The sequence below is a fragment of the Rosa rugosa genome, chromosome 4 (genome assembly GCF_958449725.1).
Source record: "Rosa rugosa chromosome 4, drRosRugo1.1, whole genome shotgun sequence".
In the NCBI taxonomy this organism is placed as follows: Eukaryota; Viridiplantae; Streptophyta; class Magnoliopsida; order Rosales; family Rosaceae; genus Rosa; species Rosa rugosa.
Genome location: NC_084823.1, coordinates 16,719,166 through 16,736,120, shown reverse-complemented (window position 1 = coordinate 16,736,120; position 16,955 = coordinate 16,719,166). Strand labels below are relative to the sequence as shown.

Sequence of the window (16,955 nt, the reverse complement as noted above, 5' to 3'; positions counted from 1 at the left end):
CACCAGCAAGATCATTTTGGTCTATATCAAATGTTGGTATATATACCTCCTAGGTACAAATACCGAAAGCACAAAGCTCATCTAGCCATAAAGAACAACACAAAGACATCTCCTGGCAGGGTATCGATACCATTGAAGGCGGTATCGAGAACCCAAACGTCCTACATTGGAAGCAAGGAAGCCATGCCTCCCCAAGTCCTCTATAAATAGATCACTCCCAACACCCTAAAGGGGTAACTGTTTACTATCGCTTTCCATTATCTTTATTTTATAATGATATTGACTTAGGCATCGGAGTTTTGAAGGGTCGGCATACCCGGTCTTCCCTCTGACTTTTGTTTGTTTTACAGATAAATGAGACTGAAGGCGATAGTAACACGACATCTCGTGATTCTGCTGGACTAGACCATACCCATTCATTCCACAGAAAACATCTGGCGCCAGAAGGAGTCCCCTCCTATCCTTGTTGGCAGCCACACGCTCTAACCTATGACTACCAGCATCCCCGATACGGGCGAGGACGACCAATCACGCGAGGAAGCGACCTGCAAAGTACGGTGTACTCTCGATTTCCTCAGCCCCAGCGGCGAGACTTCCACTGTCATAACGACAGACCCCACTACAGCACTCGAGATCGCCAAGCGCGACCTTACGCAGTCGCGGGCACAGGTGGAGGCTGAGTCCCTGGTCGCCGAGGAGGCTCGCAAAGCAGTCGAAAACATGGCCAACCAAAATCGCATCCTCCTCGAAACACTTCAGCTAAGGAAACCAAAAAATGAGGCGCTAGACAGAGCTCACCAGCAATCCCCAATGCTAACGATCAATGGCGTCAACACACCAGGCACTTTTCTCACTACAGACCCGAGCACGGGCCTCGTTGACACTTTCAACATCACATCGATCTAGCACAACCGAGACAATACCTAGGACTCTCGCAAGCCCTACACCAGGGAACTCGAGCACGGGCCCACATGTCATCTACATTAGCTCATCCCTATTCCATAACTCTCTCAGTGCAGCACGGCTGCCACCACTGCCTCAACCCGTTCTCGGCGCGGCATGCACATTGGGCACCGCTACCACAACCACCATACCAAGAATCAAGAGTTCCGTTGATGTGTCGTGGTTAGCACGCAATTTAACCTTGCAAAATGTAGTTGTCAGTATAGAATAAGTAGGGATCGTTCAAGCTGGGGATTGAGGGTATACTGTTATTGCATAAACCAATAAAGAATTAATAAAAAGTATGAAGAATCATTTACAAAAATAAACAAAATTACATGAGATCGAAATTAGGGGGGTTTAGGTTTATAAAATCAAAAATTAAATTTAATAAAATAACGAAAATGTAAAAACACATATACAATGGTGGAACGCAAGGGACAAAGATCAAAACCACAACCATATGCAAGAAATCAGGTTACAATTCTTATAGTTGGTTATCTATATCATGAGAAATAAGTTGACCATGTGAAACGTTAGTAAGCAAATGATTTCTCATATTTTACTTTCCTTGAATGTTTAATCTAAGTGAAAGCACCTAAATTAAACTTATTGAACATGCAATCATAGTCTAGAAAGCTAGCTAATCAAGAACACATTCAACGCGGAGAGTCATGATGAAGTCAGTTAATATTCAAGGACATGCATACACTTTGATAGGTACGTTAGAAGCAAGTTGCATGTATTATAGAGGCAATAGTTAATTGCATGGCGCATACAATAAGATTGTAAGCAAGTTTGAAAAAGAGATGCACCCTATAAGATTGTTAGCCTAAATATTAATATGTTTGCTGCATAGGGTGATCAGCAAGAAGAAGAGACAATGTAACCCAAAAAAAAAAAAAAAAGAAGAGACAATGGTTAGTTACCTGGACTCAACTTTAATACCCAAGTAATTTTGTTGACACCAAAAAGGGCGATGGAATAGAGGCATACATTACCTCAGCCGTGGTAGTGTTGGTTTAAGCTCACTACTAGAAAAAGTATCCATCACACGTACGGTTCATAGGGCTACCACGGTTATGTATCAAAGTATCCACCACACACAGTTCATAAACTCTCTTATCTTCCTCACTACTCCACCACAAAACTTCATCAATTTCTTAAGGCTTCAAAGGGGAAACCCCAAGCATCAAGAGCTTCATCATCGCCATTGAGTAAAAGTGGGGAGCCATAAATTTGAGTGATCCCGTTCGTACTATGAGATGCAATATCAAAAAGTGTAACACTGCTATTTATTAAGAAATAGCATCTTTAGCAATGCTAGCTATTTTTGAGTAAAATTTTAACCCAAGTAGCTAAAAAGTCTTTTTAGCTAGTCACTTTAGAAATACGTCTGCATCAATGCTCTTTATTTTAGCTAGTTTTGAAATTTATATTATTTTTTAAATGAATATTAAATAGTTTAAACATATTTATAAATTACATAGAATAACTTAAAAGGAATGTTTTAAATTATAGAGAGCTTCATCACACTCTCTATTTTTAGGAGCGAGATAGCTAAAATTTATAATGAAGAGCCACTTAGAGCATCTTTAGCAATGCTAGCCATTTTTGAGTCAAATTTTAGTTAAAGTAGCTAAAAAGTTATTTTAGCTAGTCTTTTATTATTATTATTATTATTATTATTTTATTATTATTATTTTTTTAAGAATAGTTTTAGTGGATTTTAAGTAGATGGAAAGCATAATGTGAAATATCAACGGTTATAACTACGGGAACTAGCTTTGTAACCATGCAGCTGTGGTATTATCGAAAACATGAAGAATACTAGACGTTTTCGTCACTTAGGGGGGTGTATTCAATTCAGATTTTAAAAGATTTTGTTTGAGTTTTTATAATCCATGGATTTACTTAATTCACTGATTGTTTAACTTCTATATGGACTATGATTGATTCTAATGGATTGATTTATTAGTATTTGTTTAGATTTTACAAGTCCTTATGATGTACGTTTTTGGTAGGTTAATTTTTTTTCTTCTTCTTTAAAAGCAATGGATGTATGGATCCAACTATAATGTTATATCAATGACCAAATAGTGTGTGTGTGTCTATATATATATATATATATATATATATATATATATATATATATATATATATATGGCAATCTACCATTCTTTATCTTGTGTATAATGATATATGAACAATAAGAGAAAACTAATCAGTCAAAATGTTACACAAAAAATAAAGTAGTAGACTAATGACATAATTTATTTCATTTCTAATTTACAAAAGAAACATGTGTGCATGTATCATCTTAACAATACCATTGAAAGTGAGCTTAATTAGCCAGAGGAATTAAGGCTTCCAGAGCTATAGTGATAAAAAAAAAAAATTATTATATGAGAGCAGAGTAGTACTTAGAAAAATAGGTCTAAGACAAAATTCTTCATATTTATGTTTTTTTTAGAATATTCTTCATATTCTTCTTTTAATCAATTTTGAATATAGTAAAACATGTGCTACCAAACTTTAAGTCTCCCAAATAAGTCTAGCCGCAGCCGTCTCTCTCTCCCTCTCTAACTAGGGTTAGGGTTTCTCAACTGCGTAGCTTCTCTCTCACGTCAATGGCAATTGATGCAATGGCAGCCCGCTTAGCCTCCTCCCTAGCGCTGGCTGATGGAAAGCAACCGATGGACTTGCGTCCATCAAAAGGATTGAGACAACCTGAAGCATTCATGGTAGGGAAGCTGCTTACGGCACGGGAATATTCCAGTCGCTCTTTCCTTGGCTTGTTTCAATCTGCATGGAGAATCAATGGCAGATTGAATGTTGAAGAACTCGGAGAAGATGATAGGGTCTTGTTCACTTTCACAGATCCTTCTGATGTGCATAGGGTTTGGAAATGAGGACCATGGGGATATAACCGGGCTCCTATAGCTTTAGCACCGTATGACAGTGTCAGTCCAGCAAGGGAGATACCACTGAAGAAATCATCCTATTGGATGACACTGCAAGGAGTGACACCGGCCTTCAGATCTGAACGTATTATGCATCTGATTGGGAGTACACTAGGCGAGTTCATGGAATTTGATCGCCCGGCCTTTCGGACTCGAGTCTTGCGCATCAGGGTTGAGATCGATTATGTCGAACCTCTCCTGTTTCGTCGACGTTTCAGGGTGGAAGATGAAGTCCAATTCATGGTGCAGTTTCGATATGACAAGCTGTTTGGTAGGTGTGGCACCTGCGGCCTTGTTACCCATGTTGGCCTCCCTTATTCAGGGCTGGATCTGGAGGAAGACCGTGACATACCTGTTGGCACGGTGGAGTAGCCCACGGCTTTGGCCGTGTTACGGGGACAGGAAAACCCTAATGTCACTAGGGTAACGGTAAACAACCAAACTCTGATCTTCAAGGCTCAAATACCCAATAGCAGACCCGAAGCTATCCTACCTCAATCTGTGATGGCCATGCGTCGACATCGAAGACAAGTGCAGATTAGAGAATTGAGTGAACCAAGACTCAATGAAGATCCAATCACAGGACAACGCCGTAGTAGGGAAAATGATGAGGTAATTATCTCTCCAAAAAAATTGCGTTTAAGTCTTGCTATTGGAAAGAAAAATTTGGATGCAGTGACTATGGGCTTGTTGGCGGGACCTTTGAACAACAATGATCAACCTAAGAGAAAGAGAGGACGTCCTGTTGGAAGTGTGAACAAGCTGCCATATGGAATAGCAGGAAAAGGAAGAAGGAAGGATGGAGAACAAGAAAAGACAAAGAGCAAAAAGACCAACCTGATGCCGAGGAATTGTTAGCTGCTGATGAGCCTGAAACAAGTACTAACTCTAGCCCTAAGGGGAAAGAGAAAGTGCTTGCCTAAGGTACAAAATTTCAAGACATTCTGAACATCAAGTCTTCTCAAGTGGGAGTGTTTCTATATACTTTCTAAAATGTTTCTAGTTGATATGTGTACCACAATTGAGTGCTGGCAGATTAGACTAGATGAATTGATTTTGCCTTAGGAAGTGAGATTACTTTTACTTAATTTGTTGGCTTGTTGTTCAGCGAGAGACCATTTTAGTTTTAATGAGTTTAGGTGTGACTTAGATAGGACGCCCGGTTAAATTCCGGATCTTCTTATATAAGTTCTGTTAGACTCTGGCCTGTTTTCATGGCTTTGATATCTAATAACATCAAATCCTTTCAAAAAAAAAAAAAAACTTCAAGTCTCCCTTTTATCAGTTTATTGTATAGATAGATACATGGATAGATAGATTGGTAGAAATATAGATATATTGATAGTAAGATACATAGGTAGATAAATAAAAATAATAATAAAAATACAACAAATAAAAAAACAACATAAGAAAACATAACAGTTGGTCTGTCAGTCGAGCTCCGGACCTGCAATTTATAAAGGAAAAGTACTTAAAGAGAAAATGTACTTAAACTCCCTCAGTTTCACATCTATCTCTTTTTTAACACCTTGAGACCTAAACCAAATAATTTTACCGAACCCGACCCCCATGTAACTGGTTTCGTCTGTGCACTTGGTTTCTTGATCATATTCACCCTGTTACGAGTGTTGATGTTTGCAGCTGTGGTCGACTTAGGGGTTAATCTTAGGCTAGAACTGACCCAACTCGGGCGCACCCGTTTGAGGAACTCGGTGTCGCTTTCAAGATTAGTCAAGACCTCCTTGGCTGAGGTAATGGATGCCTCTATTCCATTCGCATCTCTGGTGTCAGTGAAAATAACTACGTTGTTGAAGTCGAGTCCTGGCATCCCCACCGACACCCAAGATGGTTTTCCCCAACCAAAATCATTATCATACAACGGAAAATTACACAAACTAGTAAAGACAGATGTAACACCATCACTACTCCCGTGATCATCATGACCCTGTTGTAGTTTTTTGATGTAGCCCTTATCAATCTTTTTTATTGCTTCTCGAACCTGCCTTGCAAGGCCATAACATTCTTCCCTAGTATTCAACAACGAAGGACTTGAATCGGCAAGACTGATTAGATTTCCATAAGTGTGTGGCGGCAAAGGTGGATCAAACCTGCGACGCAGGTTCACAACCTGGCTCACGTTGTGCAACTTCTGATGGTCATGAATATCATCATTCTTGGTAACGGCCACAAAACGGCTCCAAATGAAAGCAGTCAAGGTCTCGATGCGCGTTGGGCGTTCGAGTTCCACATATTTTGCTCTAAGCTGCTCTATGTTAGAGGCATCAAACACAAACCTCTTTGTCACTAATTTATTCTTTGCGAGACCAATACTTGTCTCTGCAAACAACTTCGGTGGGAAGAGTGTGGCGGAAATGAATTCTGGGCGGTGTATTTCGGCTTGGTGATCTCCGAGGGCGCGTCGGGCAGTGGCTGCCCACGCTTTGCTGAACATGAGAGTAGATAATCCATCTGCAATCTTGTGAGAAACACATTGACCAATAGAAAACCCTCCACATTCAAAGACGTTGAGCTGGACACCAAACGGAATTTTATTACCACTGTCATTAAGTTCAAATGGAACCAATTTAGTGAGTTCGTCGGGGATAGGATTGCAAAGAATGTCGGCGAGCTTGCAGTTGCTGACGTGAGCTTCAAGGTAAGGAATGCCCTGGTCGTTGCAGTCTATAGACAGGTTGTCATGGGCTCGTCCTGCTAGGGGATAAAAGAGCGTTAAGACGTCGATCGGCTAACGACTTCTTAAGGTGGTTGGAAATTTCAGTGATGTTGGGTTGTGTTTTGCCATTAAATTCAAAAAAGAGGATCAAAGAATTATACATTTTGGGAGCTGTGATTTGATCGAGAAAGGAAAACCGGTGACGGCGAAGATGGTCAGGGGTTGGAGAAGATGGTTTGATAATCTCCTTGGAGACTACTTCAACTTCAAGCGTCATTCCGGTTTGCTGAGTCGACCTTCTAATGAACTCGATTGAGTATTAAAAGTTATATATCTGAGTGTGGTTATGGAGTTAGTAATTTACCCTACTGTACGTGAACCAATTTATATACATAATCAAGTCATTGTTTAATGTTCATTGCATCTGAATCTAGTTTGCAATACATCATGACCATGACGATAATTTGGCGGTTGATGAAGTATTGGGCAGTACAATTTTTTTTTCATTCGTCAATGCATTGGTGGGGAGGTACTATATAGTAATATAGTTCAAAATTTGCAGACACATGGTCGGAAAAAAGTGATAATTATAATTCACATGAGAATTAATTGTACGTTAAGCAAGTTTAGCAAAAAAAAAAGTTTAGAACACTTCTAGTGTAGTTTAGAAATTACCTGAACATGTCTCTAAACTTGAACTGGTGAAGTTGATCTTGATCGTAGGTTTGCTCGAGTTTGTTTTGAGAATGACTCATCTTGTATGATTCAGGCGGTTAATAGCTTGCAATAATATAGTCATTTGATTGCTTGGGATCTATATAGTCATTTTATACTTTGATACTTTTTAATGTACCCCCTAATAATATAGTTGGTGATCTTCTGACAAACTTGCGTTTAGAGTAATCCCGAACGAAATTATTGAAATGATCAAGTTTGTCACAACTTGTCACAATCCAATCTGCATAGTAAGATAATTGTATGATCAAGTTTGTCCCATTACGAATGTTGTTTCACTTAAACTTATTTTGATTGAATGAATTCAAAAGAAGAATCTAATCCGAAATTGAAACAACATTCGTAATGGGATCGGATGCAGTGGGGATACAATGGTGACGCGGTGGGATATGTGTCCTTATGCACCGTTAACAGTGTCCTCAATGAGATTGAGAGCTATTAAGAGCAAGACAAGCATATAGACTTGCAAAAAAATAAAAAAACAAAACTAGTTTTTTTTTTTTGACACCCTTCTTTCGGATTGTTCGTGGTATCCCAAAGCCTCTTAGGATTACAGCCAATAGGGCATTGCAGCCCCTCCCCTGGCCATATTTATTATTTAGTAAATAACACCAAAACAACCCAGTGTTTGAACGCAGAATGTTTAGGTTTCACATCTTGAACATTCCTATAGGAGGATCAAATGCATCCACTAAATCACTTGTCGTGGTTAAAAAAAAAAAAAAAAATTTTGACTTGCACGCTAGATTAAAAGGAGCATTTCTGGGTACTTTGAATGGGTTAATTAAGTAAATTTTAATTGTCAAAATACACTCTAACCGTGAAAGTAATATCAGATTTAAAATAAGTACATGGAAGGGCATGAATCTCCCTCTAAAGAATTTTTTATTTATTTTTATTATTCAAAGAAATAAATACAAAATGACCATATTACCCCTCATATTTAGATGGAAAACGATGAACTTGACAGGGGATGCGGATTGGCAGTTTTTGCCAAGTTCAGGGAGCTAATTTTCGCAATTGCAAGTTGGAGATATAAATTGACAACTATTACCAAATTTAGGGTGTATTTTGATAATTATGTCTTATTTTTTTAAATTATACTCGATTTAAAATTGAAAGTAATGTCAGATTCAAAATAAAAATAATAGGAAGTCAACTTAACACGTTTAGAAGGCTGGCCATATAATTATGTTTTTTGATTACATAAATTAGATTTTAAAAAGAGATTCCTTTATTTATTTTTTCATAAATCTTAAGGAAAGATCAACGGAAAAGAAAGACCATAGTCGATCAAAATAATGCTTATTTGGTAAATTAGTTAGAAGCATCTAAACCCTTGACAGTGCTAAAAAAAGGTCGAGATCGAGTCTATACAAAGACCCATCTTGGGTGCTAAGAATATGGTCTACAAAAAGACTCGGCTGCAACTTTGTCATGAAAACAGTAAGACCTTAGGCCATGAAAACCCATCTTCAGATTTCAGATCCACAAGTTGCAAGTTGGAGATGTAAATTCACAATTATTACCAAATTTAGGGTGTATTTTGATAATTATGTCTTATTTTTTTAAAATTATACTCGATTTAAAATTGAAAGTAATGTCAGATTCAAAATAAAAATAATAGGAAGTCAACTTGGGAACATGGGAACATGTTGACGTTTAGAATAATCAGTATAACCAAGCTGGCCATATAATTATGTTTTTTGGTTACAATTACATAAATTAGATTTTAAAAAGAGATTTCTTTATTTATTTTTTGGGAAAATTTCGCAAACAGTACACCAAGTAAAGGCCACTAATAATTCTTATACACAAAGTTTCAAACCAAACATTTTGGTACACGAAATCTGAAACTCGACCTACTATCAGTACACGACGTCAATTTTTGACACCAAAATGTCCATTATGCCCTCAGTTATTTTTTTTTTTAATAATTTTTTTTTTCTGTTATTATTTTTTTTTCCTTCGTTTTTATCTCTTTCTTCTTCTCTTCTTCTCCGCGTCTTTTTCTTTCCGGTTTCTCTCTTCTGTTTTTTTTTTCTTTTCTTCCTCTCTTCTTCTTCGCGATTTCTGGTTCTCTGCTCTGTTCTTCTGCGTAGCAGGTGGGCTGGAAGGGAGGAGGCCGGAAGGAGGATCTGGAGGTCTGGCCGGTGAGGTGAAACTGGTGAGGTGTGGCCGGTCTGGACGGTGAGATGAGACCGGTGAGGTGAGGCCCGTGGGTTTGGCCGGCGGTAGTGCTGGGATGCAGGAGCCGTGCGCTGCAGGTGGGATCTGCATAGGCGGGTGAGCAGACGCGGGCTGCAAGGATGTTGGGGCTGCTGCAGTACGTCGAAGGCGTGCTGCTGGTGGCTGGAGGCCGCGCAAGGCTAGGCCCGTGTGGGCTGCGTTACAGGCCGGAAGGAAGCCGGTCTGGACTGGGGAGGGGAGGCGCAGACGGGGCTGGGCACTGTGGTGCTTGGCCGGCCTAGGGAGAATATTTTTTTTTTTATTGGTGGCGGCAGAAAAAGAAAAAAACTTCTCTAGGGTTTTGAGGGCTTATTTACTCTGAGCGTGTTGATAACGTGTAAAAGGAAATTGAGATTGGAATTTACTTTTATTAGGAACCCATTTCAAGAACACCGTCGGAAGTTGGGATGCAGATCAAGGTCTTGATCCCGTGGATTTGGGCCTCTTTGGCTCTCTCGCAGTTGTTGAACTGAAGCTCATGGGCCGGGGCTCAGCCAGATTGAGGTCCCGGAGCCGAAGGCCTTGACGGGAACAGAGCCGTTCCTGACGACGAAAGATCGAGTGAGGGAGTGAGCCCGGAAGAAGGAAGAAGAAAGAGATAAAAACGAAGGAAAAAAAAAAAACAGAAAAAAAAATTATTAAAAAAAAAAAGAACTGAGGGCATAATGGACATTTTGGTGTCAAAAATTGACATCGTGTACTGATAGTGGGTCGAGTTTCAGATTTCGTGTACCGAAATGTTTGGTTTGAAACTTTGTGTATAAGAATTATTAGTGGCCTTTACTTGGTGTACTGTTTGCGAAATTTTCCCTTATTTTTTCATAAATCTTAAGGAAAGATCAACGGAAAAGAAAGACCATAGTTGATCAGAATAATGCTTATTTGGTAAATTAGTTAGAAGCATCTAACACTATGCCAAAAACCTTATCAGACAACGGGAGAAAACTGTTGTGTGATTTGGAGTGCCACTGTTGTAGAGCGAGCTGTTGTCTGTTGAAAATTCAGACAACGGTGGAACACAGTTGTCTGAGAAACACACAGGCAACGATTATGTGTTATAACTGTTGTGTGATGGCTCGGCAGATGCCAGGTGCTGCTGCGCAGCAGTTGAAACACTGCCTTCAGACAATAGAACTTGTTTAAATCTGTTGTTTGTTAAGCTTGTTAGACAACAGAGTTCTAGTGTTTTCTGTTGTGTGAGAGTAAATTAGAAGACTTATTTTTTGAAAAAACCATTGTCTGATATATGAGAAATCTGTTGTATGATAATTTAAACATCCATTTTTCCTAATGAACAGTAGTGATCAAATGGAAATAAAATTTGATGCAAACAATCAAATGAACTAATAGTAACCCAACCAATATTTTAAACTTCAAAATACATTGGATCCACCAAGATACAATTCGTATTGGTCATTGTTTCACAAAATCATGAATCGGTGACAATTTATTGTTTAACATTGCATCAAGGACAAAAACATTAGTGTGCTAGAAATGGATCAGTGATTATTGGAGTATTTATGATTGCTTGCCCACTTCGACCACGACTAATGCTTGCTCTTGCTACTCCTCTTTTTTTCTTCTGCTTCTGCCACCACATCAACTTGTTTCACGAAGTTGCATACAATGCTCCAGCATCAAAAGCCACACTACCCAAGAGCAACCTGACAAAATGACACATTAACAAGCTTCAGAGAAAGACAAAATAAAAAGACTTATATTTACATCTGGTAATGCAAACCCCAGTTTGGAAGACAGGTGATCTTTCAAAACATAACAATATAGTCACGCTTTGACATCATCCTTAATTAATAAGTCAAAGTATCCCAGGAGAAGTGAAACAAGATTCTGCTTTCCTTTTATACACAAATATATACTAGAAAAATGTTGCTCTTATGAAAGTTTCTGAAAAATGCAGTTAGTAGTTTGCTACACTGCAAATACTTAGACATTGATATTTAGATTTGGCTTGGAATGTAATCTAGTCTATTGAATAATAGAAACCTTCCAATCTCATACAAAAAGAAAAAATGGAAAAAAAAAAAACAAAAAAGCTATAACAACAATACCATTTGTGCAGCTGGATACTTGTAAGATGTTCCTGTTGAAATGTACAATCTCATGATTTCAATTAGTGCAGATACTTTATAGGATTAAATCAAGTCATAGTATCTGAACATAAAGGATTAATCAAGTCATAGTATCTGCACAACAGCCAATAAATTTCAACAAAAAGAAGAGCAATTACCTGGACATAAAGGAAAGGATTAGCAAAGGACAGTGTAAAATATAAAAAAAACCTATGCCGATCAGGTGCATTACCCTTCCCATACACATTATATATGCATCTACAATGTAACACATTTCCAAATGAATATTCCTATATTCCCATGGTTTTTTTCCAAAACCACATAAAAGAATTGAATTCGCACAATATGATCTACTGGAAATATTTAATGTTAGGTCCATTTAACTTAATAGACCTCCATACTGTTTCATGCACATCCAATACCTCAATTCATAATTAAAAAATAAAAAACAAAGGAAGGAACATGAGAATATTATAGCGCTTACAATAATATATCGAGTGCATCAACTCTATCTTTGCCAGAGCCGCCGTCACCGCCACAGGACCTAATAAAAATAAACCAAAAGTTCACTGAAATATCCATCTAAGTATATAACAAATCGAAAATTACAACCAACATCTACACTAAAACAATCAATTTATCAAATTCAGCTTGAAATTGCTCTTGCAGAAGACTACACCACTATTTATTCCAGGTACTTGGAATACCCAAGTTCTCTGATCCTTATTATCAGATCTGACCAATTCAAACTAGGACTATTAATGAAAACAAATTTAAACAAAGCACATTTGCTGAGAAAACTAATTAGTAATATGCGAATTCACACCTTACATATATATTTGCCCCAAATTACCCACCTCCATTGAGGTTCTTTACACCTCGTTCCACTTTCAGTGCCTTTCCTTTGACATTCCACATTGTGACACAGCTAACTAATGTTAACAACCACTATGCCAAAAAGGCCTTCAGACGACAGAACAGTTCTGTCATCTGAACGAACCAAAATATGTCGTCTAGTACGGTGTCGTGTCTTGGGGGTATCAGACGACAGAACACTTCTGTCGTCTGAAAAATCAGACGACATAAACAAATAAAAGTCTTGTGTTGTCTGATGAGTTTTACATTTCGGGACCAATGTAATTTGTATCTTTAAAAGCTGTAACACAACAGTTTTGTGTTGTATGAAAAACAAAACAACCACAGTCTTATGTAAATTCTATTGTGTAAAGCATATTTGCAAGACAGATTTGTGTTGTGTGAATGCCCTTAAGTAAGAAATATGAAGGCTCATATGTAGTGTCTTCTGCCATACAACAACAATTGAATGTTGTGTAAATTGACTTTAAACAACATTTATCTATGGTCGTAAAGTTTTTCAGACCACAATTATGTGTCGTTCTAGGGTACGTTCAGATGACAATTAAGTGTTGTTTGAAAGGTTTTGAAAATGTACTTATGTGATGTTGATAAATGGTTAAGACAATAGATATCATATTCTTTCTGTTATGGTAGTTTCATTACAACAACAATTTACTGTCGTTTGAGATTGTTAACACGACAAATATTTGTGAAATAATGACACATAAACAATAAGTAATTCACTTTATTGAATAAGGACACAGTTACATAGTTGCTATCTCCAAAATACAGTACAAAATCTAGATTTTCTAGGTTGATGTGCTCATATATAGTATAGAATTGCCTCTAAGCATTGTGTCGAGCCTGGAGGAAAAGCTAATGCAAATTCTAAGACAAGTATATACTGCAATTTATGCTTGGGTTATCATTCAATTCCAAGTTTGCAGGACCATGAGTTTTATCTCCTCCATGGAATCCACCGATTGGGGATTGTTGCACTAACTGATAGACCATCAAGTTATCAAAGCCATGCTTTTCATAGCTCATGAATGCACCCAATGCTCCAAGAAACCCTTCGTACCTTGAAAACATTGCTTTGGCTTCACCTTTAGACATGTAAAGAAGGACCAGAGGAACGAGATTGTAATAATAAATCATGAGAAATGATGGATGAGTAAAAACCACACTTCATCATGTTCGTGGTTCAGCCCAGAAAAGAATCATTTGTGACATCAGCAAGGGAATTGATCTATATAAGGAATAGAAGATACTTAAGTGAAGGTTAAGATCGTACCTTAGACGGGAGGTAAAAAGAAGATATTTGAGTTGCATCTCCTAATGTCAGAGATATATAAAGGAACATTACCAGATAGGTTACCTGATATGATATAGGACAAGAAGAATTAAAATGCCTATTTCAGTATAAGGTCAAGTATAGTAAAGTTTGCAGTATGGTCAAGATATCATGAAGACATTTATCTCTTGCATATTGCTTGAGTAAAAACATCGAAGTCTGGGACTTACTATTATGGTTGTAACATCAGCAGTACTTTCTCTTTTTAACTCTTCCTCAATTGAGCTTTCGGCTGAAAATGAGAGACTCAGTTCCAAGACAGCACCAGCAGTTTTTCCTATAAACATATTTGCTCCAGATCTCAATATCAAGTATCATTAGCATAAAAGTTTACGAAAATCGATATATTTGCTCCATATTTGCATAAAATCTGAAATGCCCACAGGAAACAGCAACAATGCAATGCAGGATGTGCATTGCACAGTGTTTAAACCTTTGCTAACTGAATAACAGCCTTCTCCCAAGCCAGTGCATTCCCATTCTCATTTCCTACATTATCAACTGCATTATTAATTGAGTAGGTGACTATGAATGCAGAAGCCTGAAATTTGAAGATCATTATAGAATTAGCATACAGACAGATATCATAGAATTACCTCATAGTAGTAGTTTCCGGAGAATCCTCCCAAGGCAATGCTTGGATCAAGTGGAGCTTGAAAGACACTTAAACATGTATCTGCAGAAGAATAATGTTATAGGTGAAAACAAGGCGAGGTAACTAAATATACAATAATCAAATAAAATGTCAAAAACCACAAGACAATATGAGCAGGAAAAAGGAATACATTTTCCAACAGTAACAAAAATGAAAGGAAAAAAAAAACAGTACTAGAAATAAACAACAACAGCAATGGTGTCCATGGTATAAGCATGACTCCGAAGATGAGCATATTTCCACATTACTGTTCTACTGACTAATAGACCATAACCAAACAACCGACAAGGAACAATTCAATTCAGATCAGAACAAAACAACAATAGAAGCATATACCTTTACCTTTTTTGTGTTGCAGAAAATAACAGCTTGTGTAATTGTAAGAGTACCATAAAGATCACATAAAAGTATCAAGCAAACCTACATAATCATAACTGATTTCAGACCAGCAATCTAATTTTGACAAGACTATGCAATATTAGATCTTACTGTGATCAGAAACAATATGTACAGAGGGATATAAAATGCAGAATTAAACCTAGAGCTAAGGTAAGATATTTGGGAGAGAAAAGTACATGATCTATTTAGTTTTACTCTGGGAGAGAAGAGTAATGATTGTTACCTACCCACATGTTTGTTATTTTTTATATAACATCATCAAAATGAGGCAAGAAAGCAGCTTGGAGTCTTTCCTGATCTCATTTCCTCTAGAAATAAACAACAGAGAACACTTAAGCTTCTATGACCAAGTTATAAATGAGCAAGTTTAGAGAAAGCACATATGTAGTTTTACCTAATATCCTAAGATTTGAATAACTGAAATTGGAAGCTGAAATGAATTTTTTTCAAGAAGGAAAGGCATGGCTTCTATGAAACCATGATGGAGAGAATCAAGAGATATCCAATCTAAACCATATTGCAATAGAAAACTCTAGATTAATCAATATCCCATCAAATTGCAAAGCATTCTTATCTAACAGACACAAATTTAACCAATTAGATGTTATGAGCTAATTTATCAACACCAAAATGCAACCAAGATAATCATTCAGCTCCAAGATCCAATAAAATCCAAAGCTAAAAGAGGAAGAAAAAAAACTCACAAACTTCAAGATCGCTGCTACTGAACTCATTTTTGCAGCCAAGACAGGCAAGAAGGAACCAGCCCATGAAAGAAGGGAGAACACAGACTTCATCTGATAAAAGTTTTGCTCTTTGATCTCTCTCCTTTCAGGTGTTTTCCTGAACATAGTTCATCCAAACCAGTTTAGAACAAAGGTAGTAGATCAATATATTTCCCCCATTTAAGTCACAATTCCAAGTAAGAAAATGGTTTTGGACTTTGCTTCAACTAAAGAAAAGCAATTACTGCCACTTGAAATCTTATTAAATTTGGTACCCACCTGTCCATAGTATTTAAACGCTAAGATTTATACAGGATTTATGATCCACTGAACTAAAACCGCATATGTTTCAGATGCATCAATGGTTTAAGCAAAACTACGAATATACATAATGCCCCCAGAAAAAAGGTTAATAGAAGACAAACCAATGTAATATAAATTTAAGAAAGATAAGAACAAAAAATTAATTAATTTCTCTGATGAGCCGACAGCTTCTAGCAAGCAAGAATCATACAGAGAACTCAAAAGATATTTATGAAGAATACCTACTACAAGTTCAAGATGTCAGTAAGAAACATATACAAAGTAAGTTCTTAAGAAAGGAAAATGGGATAGAATGTACCATATATTTCTGGATGATGACCAAAATGAGTAAGAAACATATACATGCAGAATAATCTCTTCTGAACTATAGGCAAATCTAAGGCAACCCATGTTTGTTATGATTTAGTGATTTCCACATTACTATCAACTTGGGGTTCAAGTTTAAAAAGCAGTCTCAATAAGCATGCAAGTGTTGCAGAAAAATGGTAATAGATGTGTGGCAAACATAGTAAAATCAACGACTGCTAAAGAGGAACTTTCTAATTTGGGGTTATATTTGGTTGCTTCATTAGCCAAATCATATTTTATAATGTTACAAATTCCAGAGAAGTAAGCTTTCACTCTTGTACATGCAATAAACACAAAACAACCGACTTTACCTTTGAATATAGTCGCTTACGTTAATTCAAGGCTGCCATACCACACACATTCAAAATCGAAACAAACCATATTCATGCTAGGCAGTAACAGAGCACATTAACCATGAGAGCCGAGAAATACCTTTGCCATTGCAGAGGTTATATATTCTGGAATTCCGTGTCACCAATTCTAAGGGGAATTATTTTCGCATCAGGGTACTTCTCCAGGTGCGCATTCCTCCACCTAGCAATCTAAAACCACCACCCAAACACAACAAAAACAAAATCTTACATCAAAAAATCAATCACGTAACCACAATCAGCATTATCGTAACCGATTACGATACTCAGAACAGATTAACAAACATA

At 37.3% G+C, this 16,955-nt stretch overlaps 1 long non-coding RNA gene and 1 pseudogene across 1 annotated transcript; both read right to left on the bottom strand.

Moving 5' to 3' along the window:
- Window positions 1-5,415: 5,415 nt before the first annotated feature.
- LOC133744427 (stemmadenine O-acetyltransferase-like) lies at window positions 5,416-15,534 on the bottom strand (annotated as a pseudogene).
- LOC133742739 (uncharacterized) lies at window positions 10,963-12,395 on the bottom strand. The gene is made up of 3 exons (XR_009862701.1): window positions 12,118-12,395; window positions 11,613-11,644; window positions 10,963-11,207 (listed from the first exon to the last, which is right to left on the bottom strand). It is a non-coding gene; the product is annotated as an uncharacterized LOC133742739 (long non-coding RNA).
- Window positions 15,535-16,955: the final 1,421 nt, after the last annotated feature.